The 6879-nt window shown below is 45.5% G+C and overlaps 1 pseudogene; it reads right to left on the bottom strand.

Annotated features, from left to right (window-relative positions):
• Window positions 1-2490: 2490 nt before the first annotated feature.
• Window positions 2491-3179, bottom strand: LOC144827972 (E3 ubiquitin/ISG15 ligase TRIM25 pseudogene; annotated as a pseudogene).
• Window positions 3180-6879: the final 3700 nt, after the last annotated feature.

The raw sequence follows: 6879 nt of genomic DNA, 5'->3' as shown, positions 1-6879 counted from the left end.
GCAAGGGAGCAGACGGAGTTTGCAGTGATGGTGATAGAGGATTTAGGTTTTGTAGTGAAGAAGGAGAATTCATGTGTGGTGCCTCAGCAGGAGATACAATTTTTCGGTTTTCAGATACAGACGTTGGATTGTGTGTTCAGGTTGCCAATGATGAAAGTAAGAAAAATCAGAAAGGAGGTGAAAAGAGCAATGAATTCGAAATGTATTACGTTGAGACAATTAGCTCGGTTGCTGGGTCTGTTATCAGCATCGATACAAGCAATTTTTCCAGCTCCTCTGCATTAAAGGGCATTGCAGAGTTTGAAGGGTTATCATTTGTGAAAAGGGGCAAAGTATTCTCAGAAGATATTGTTGAAACAAGATTCGAAAGAAGAATTGAATTGGTGGATGATGAATTTGGAAGAATTGAACAGCAGGGCAATATTTGGAGAGGTTCCAGAGATAGAGATAGAGGCGGATGCGAGTCTTCATGGTTGGGGCGCAAGGTGTGGTATGGTGTCAACAGGGGGAAAGCGGTCAAAGGAGGAGAAACAGATGCAAATGAATTGTCTGGAACTTCTGGCAGGATCCTTTGCCGTGAAGATTTTTATGAGGGATCAGGTAAAATTTTGTGTGCTTTTGAAGATCGACAATTTGTCGGCAGTGAGGTATGTGAACAAGTTAGGAGGACCACGATCGAAGGGGCTAGCGGATTTAGCGAAGGAGTTTTGGAGATTTTGCTTAGAGAAGGAAATTTTGGTTCAGGTTCAGTATATTGCAGGACTGAGCAACGTAGAAGCGGATTGGTTTTCAAGATATCTCAGAGATGTGAGCAATTGGAGGTTAAACAGGGAGGTCTTTTTGAGTTTGGAGAAGCGATGGGGTCCTTTACAAGTGGTATTCAAACAGTCAATGCCTCACCCAACTGTCAACATCCATATATAACGTGGACCGGGTAGAGATAACATTTTCAATGCTACCTGGAATATGTCCAATAACATAAATCCAAGGGTCTGGATGTAAGTGGATCTGTTTGCGGACAGACTGAATTGTCAGTTGAAGGAATTTTACAGTTGGAGACTGGATCCAGAAGCAAGGGGAATAGATGCTTTTCTTCAGGATTGGAGGGTAGGAAGGAATTATGCTTTTCCCCCATTCTCATTGATACAGAGAGCCTTGATGAAGATCAGGAGAGAGAAGGCGGAGATGGTTACGATAACGCCATTTTGGAGAGCTCAAGTGTGGTTTCCGGATATGATGGATTTGTTGATAGAGGATCCGGTGTTGTTACCAAATTTAAGGGAGATCATTCAGGATCCAGAGGGGAGTGTTCAGAATTTAGTTGTGACAGGACAGTTAAGATTGGTGGCATGTCTGATTTCAGGAGAATTTGGCAGATTCATGGTCAAAGGGAACGACAAAGATTTATAGATCAGCATGGAGAAGATGGTCTGGTTGTTGTGTTGAGAAGAATTTCGATTCCGTATCAGCTCCTATAGTAGAGGTGGTTAACTATTTGTCTGAATTGTATGGAAAGAGTTTAGCATACAATACTGTGAATATAAGCAGATCTGCAATTTCTGCAGGACATGTTTTAGTGGATGGTCTTCAAGTAGGGCAACATGTGTTGGTTAAAAGGTTGGTAAAGTGTGTGAGGATGGTTTTACCTCCTAAGGCGTACTTTGGGATGTTTCTTTGGTCTTGAAGGAAATAGATAGTTGGGGTGGAAATATCTTTGGATATTACATTTTTATCATGGAAGATGGCTATGCTTCTCTGTTTGGTCTCTTGTAGGAAAGTGTCCGATATTAGGGCCTTATAGGTGGACTCTAGGTGTTATCAACCAGAGGCTGTGTGCTTTGAGTTAAGGAAAAGAACGAAGACGACGTCTAGGACAATTTTTTATCCACATTTGGATGGAAATGAAAATTTGTATGTGGTGCGTTGTTTGAAGGAATATGAAACAAGCATTTACAATGCAACGGTTTCGCCTTTGGATGAGTTAGAGCAGTTTTCTTTGTCGACAGAAACACCGTTTTCCACAGCTATAACTGTTCTGGCGCACAGTTGCTTGTCTTTTTTGTACCCCTGAGCGTGTCATCATCCAAACATGCTTCGACTGCAGATGCCAACCTCTGTAATAATGGTACTGCCCCGAAATAGTACTTGTCGGTGATACAAGTGTCAATCCGCAGGGGCGGAGACATTGCATGTGTCATGCAAAGGAAGGGGCTGGTTGCCCCAAACGTGCATGTCGGAAAATATAACAGCACACACCGAATTAAGGAGTGTCAATCCTGACATTTACATGCATGTCAAAACTGACCTGTCTGAGAGACCCTTCAACCACGGGTGAGCCAGTAAGGACCCCCAGGCTAACAAGAGCTCACAATGTCTGGGGGCAGCTGTGTTGTTAAGGCAGACCATAAACAACACCTAGACAACCGCACATCACATGCTGTAACTTGCAATCTCGAAGTGCTTCAGTGACCCACACGAGGGAGGTAAACGCTATACAAGTTCTACAATACAAGGTGCTAGGCTTATTCGGGTGCCCCCTCTTGTCGTGTGGGGCTCGGTACTCACCTCTCTTTTGAGCTTGGCCTCTGGCACGGTGTGTGTTTTGCAGGCCTTCTGGTCTACCAAGCAGTAGCAGCAGAGGCACTTTCCGTGCTCCTCGCAGAAGTACTCGAGGAGCTTCTTGTGATCTTTGCAGGTACGGAGGCCCAGCTCGGAGCTCCCCAGCGGGCTGTGCAGCTGGTGGTGAGCGAACGCCTGGCTCCCCAGGTGAGGCTGCAGGTGCTCCTGGCAGAAGGAGGCGATGCTGGTTACACACGTCCGGACGGCGGCCACCTTGAGGCAGGAGTCACAGGGCACGGCCCCGTCCGGACAGGACTCCTCTTCCTCCTCCGGCTCCGGCTGCGCCTGCTGCTCCTGCTCGCACCGGTTCACGTCCAGCAGGTACTGCTGCACCACGGTATCCAGCACGGTGTTCTTGCGGAGCTCCGGTTTAGTTGCGAAGCCAGTGCGGCACTGAGGACATTTCCAGCCCTCCTGCGCCTCCGTGGCCCAGATCACCTCCAGGCAGACACGGCAAAAATTGTGTCCGCAGGGAGTGGTGACCGGGCTCTCGAAAGTGCCCAGGCAGATGGAACAGGTAAACTCCTCGGAGAGGTCCAACAGCGAGCCCGACATCTCGGCCATCTTAGCAGGGAGTGACGGTCATCGAGAATGGGCGAGAATGGAAACCGAAACTTAAGGGTAGAGCAGGCGAGAGGGAGGGAGTTAGTGGGCTGTCAGGGAAGAACGCGCTGCCACCATAAACGGAACTCCTCTGAGAATATGTGTATCTTCCGTAAAAAAGTGAGGTGCATTGATACATTCGAGCATATGATGAATATGGAGCTCAGTTCCTGCGGCGATCGTAAAGTGAAATAAGTCAGGTCCCGGGCCGCGCTGTGATTGGCTGACGTCACGGGGGTGTCCCGGGCCGGCAGCCAATCACAGCGCGGCCCGGGAATGACGTCACGGGGGTGTCCCGGGCCGGCAGCCAATCGCAGCGCGGCCCGGGACAAAGGGGCGGGGCTTAAAAAAAGCACCAGAAACGCCCCCGAATCGCGTTTTCAAGAGAAAGCGCGATTGACAGCCTCTGTCTCCCAATGGCTAGCCTCCATTTATGGAGCTAGCCAATTGGAAACAGAGGCTGTCCTAACCTCACTATTAGAAACAACAGATTTCGATCTGGGAGTGGCTTCGCCCCTCGCCAGGTTACGAAACCTAAAAAGGACTTTTGGTTTGAGGCAAGGTGGTTGTTCACAAATTTTAATTTCTTTTAAGAAACCTTTTAAGGCTGTATCATCAGCTACGCTGGCAAGATAGGTGAGAGAGGTTATGTTGAGGGCTGGAGTGGATACTAGTGTTTTTGGGGCTCATTCTGGCAAGCAAGGTGTTTATGAGAGGTTTTAGTTTAGGTGGTATTATGAAGACTGCAGATTGGAGTAATGAGTCAACATTTAAAAGCTTTTATTTTAAACCTGTGGAAAATATATTAGATAGAGTTTTGGATGAACTTTGAACATGCATAATATTGGCCTCCGGGCCTTGATGTAAAATGCAGACTTTCCACATTTAGAAATGAGTAGAAAATCATGATTTTAATAAAGGCGCGGAGGCTAATATTATCCCCATGCTGATCCCACCCAGATGATTAATGGTTGTTTTTTATAATGCAGGATAAAGAAGAAGAATTCTCAAATGCTGAAGTTTGGAAGCTTCGGTATCAAGGGAAACTGAAGGATGGAGCATTGTTTTAATAGAGACTTTGGTTTTTACTTCTGTTTGCAGCACCTAAAGAGGAAGATGGCTGCCAGTTTCATGTGTATATGCATGTTCAGAGTTCTAGAAGTTGGAAAAGTTCTAATTCTAATGCTTGTTTGTTGCTGCTGTCTGAGGAGTAATAAAAGGGATTTGCATAATATTAGCCTCCATGCCTTTATTAAAATCATGATTTTCTACTCATTTCTAAATGTGAAAAATCTGCATTTCAATCCCCTCGTGCTCCCTGATGCCTTTGTTCAATTTGTTAGAACATTCTGTCCTCTAGTGGCAGAACATTTTAATAGCCTTATCGCCCTTCGTAGCAGGGCTATACCGGCTATTGAAGTCCCGCTGCAGCAGGACTTTAATAGCAGGTATAGCCCGCTTCGAAGGGCTAGAAGGCTATAATATATTCCAGTGTGTAAGTGTGCTGCACTCACCAGGGCTTTAAGTGGGCTGTGTCCTGCCAGTGCTCAGCACCAGCACTTCTAAAAAGCAGGTGCTCAGAAGGGTTCCTATCGGGCTCTCCATTTTTGCCCTCACCCTCGGGATGAAACAAAAAATCTTATCTCTGCAGCTGCACCACTCTTCACTGCTTTTGATGTAACTTCAAAGAGACTCGTTATATTTTTTTCACAGTCTCATCATTTCAGAACTGAAACATATTCAATATTCTATATAACGAAACCATAGTTGTTGCTTATTTATCTTATACAACTAACAACCACTGACAAAGTCAATAGTCCTGGTTTGTTGTAGGTATAATGGTATTTGTTGTATCATATATATGGATGCAGTGACAGAAGCAAAATACCAGTCAGGCGGCACACTATACTAAGCACAGATTTTCAGGTTACGTGTTTTTAAGCCACTCCCTTAATTACATCAGCCACGACCCTTTGAGAGACACCCCCCTCTAGTTTTTTCATCCCACTTAAAGCCCAGGCACACACAATACAATGGACCAAAACATATCTGGGCCTGAGACGTATCTAAACGCATGAATCTATTTACATGGCGGTGCAGTTATGCACAATAAATAGTTGTTCAAGAAATAACAAACAATTAATGAAAACAAATATTGTGACGAACTCCCTTCTCCCTCCTTGCCCGCCCTCCACCCCCACCGCCCCCTTCCCCCTTCCGCACCTGATTCTCCACCCAGGGCAGAGCTCGGCGGAGAAAGTCCTTTAATAATAAGTCTATTTTCTGCCTGGCGAACTCAGTAATGACATCTGGTTTACAAAAAGCAAATGGAAACACAAAAGTCATTTATCTTATTTATACGAGGGCAGATTTTCCCCGGCATTCGTCTTCATGAGCCACAGAAGCGAGAATGATCATTTCTGACAGTGACAAGGAAATCAGTTATATGACTCTAAACTCTGTTTATTGTCAAAGGGTTTTGCTGCAATTTCCAGTGACAATGACGTACGATTGAACGTTCTGTATGAATGGGTTAGCACACAACTTAACCCTGTCTCTGGCCTTCCCTTGAAGAGGTGCACTGCAGCAAACGGGAGCGTTCCGTCTCTCAGCCGCAGGACGACCTTCCGCCATTTTCGAACGTCAGCCATCATTGAAGAAGTCTATTGTGTTTAACACGTTGCCTGTGAGTAAGTGCTGCTAGTCAGTCCAAGAAATGGACAGCACAGAAACAATTCCAGTGTTCACTAAGGGACGCGGAAGAAAACAATAGCCATCACCAGATAAGCTGTGATGATAGTACAGAACAGATGGGTGGCATTGAAAAACAAGCATTGGCAAAGCAAAAGTCTTGCCTATGTGAGAGCCATTGCCTTTGCCATTGTCTTTTAGCCATGTTGTACAGCAGCACGGCTTCTGTGCAGCATGATTGAAACGAAAAAAGCAGTATAACGTGGTCATATGTGGTGCTTTTGTCTTCAGCACTTTTTTATAGCGCTATATTACAGCGCAGGAGTATTTTTTCATAACTTCCAGTCATGTTGTGCAGCAGCCGAGCTGCTGTACAAAATCGCTAAAAGACATTGCCAAAGCCAATGGCTCTTTCATAGGCTAGACTTTTGGCTTGGCTAATGCTTGTTTTATAACACCACCAGCTCCATCCACCTCCACGGTAAGCGAACTACAGTTACTCCTAGTAATTCTACTCTCAGCATCGTTGGACACTTGGGATATATTAACTTCGTTTTAACACCTGTTTGTGTCACAAAAGTGGCCCAAAACGATGCAAAATCTTTTTGGGACCAATTTTGGGGCATATTTACAAGACCCTTGGCCACCGGCCGTCCCTTTTTTTGAAGCTCCGGTGGCGCAGGGTGCTGGCCTATATTTACAAGGGCACGCAAAGCCCCCTGCATGGTTTTTCATGACCTATTAATTATGGACATCTTTGACGCATTACTCTGTGTGAAAGGGGTGATCCATGGGCTTTGCTGTGGGTGTTTCCAAGCCACACCCATGGAATCTGATGAATTCCCAGATTTACAAGGTTTCTTAAACCTGGGAATGCGTCAGATTTTAATGTAACCCCAGGTGAGGCATAAAAGTGGCGTAATGAAGATAAATATTTTATTTCTCCTAATTTTTCCTCTTTCTATG

Source organism: Lissotriton helveticus, chromosome 4_1 (genome assembly GCF_964261635.1).
Source record: "Lissotriton helveticus chromosome 4_1, aLisHel1.1, whole genome shotgun sequence".
NCBI lineage: Eukaryota > Metazoa > Chordata > Amphibia > Caudata > Salamandridae > Lissotriton > Lissotriton helveticus.
Note: the sequence above shows the minus strand (reverse complement) of the source record. Positions and strands in the feature narration are given on the sequence as shown.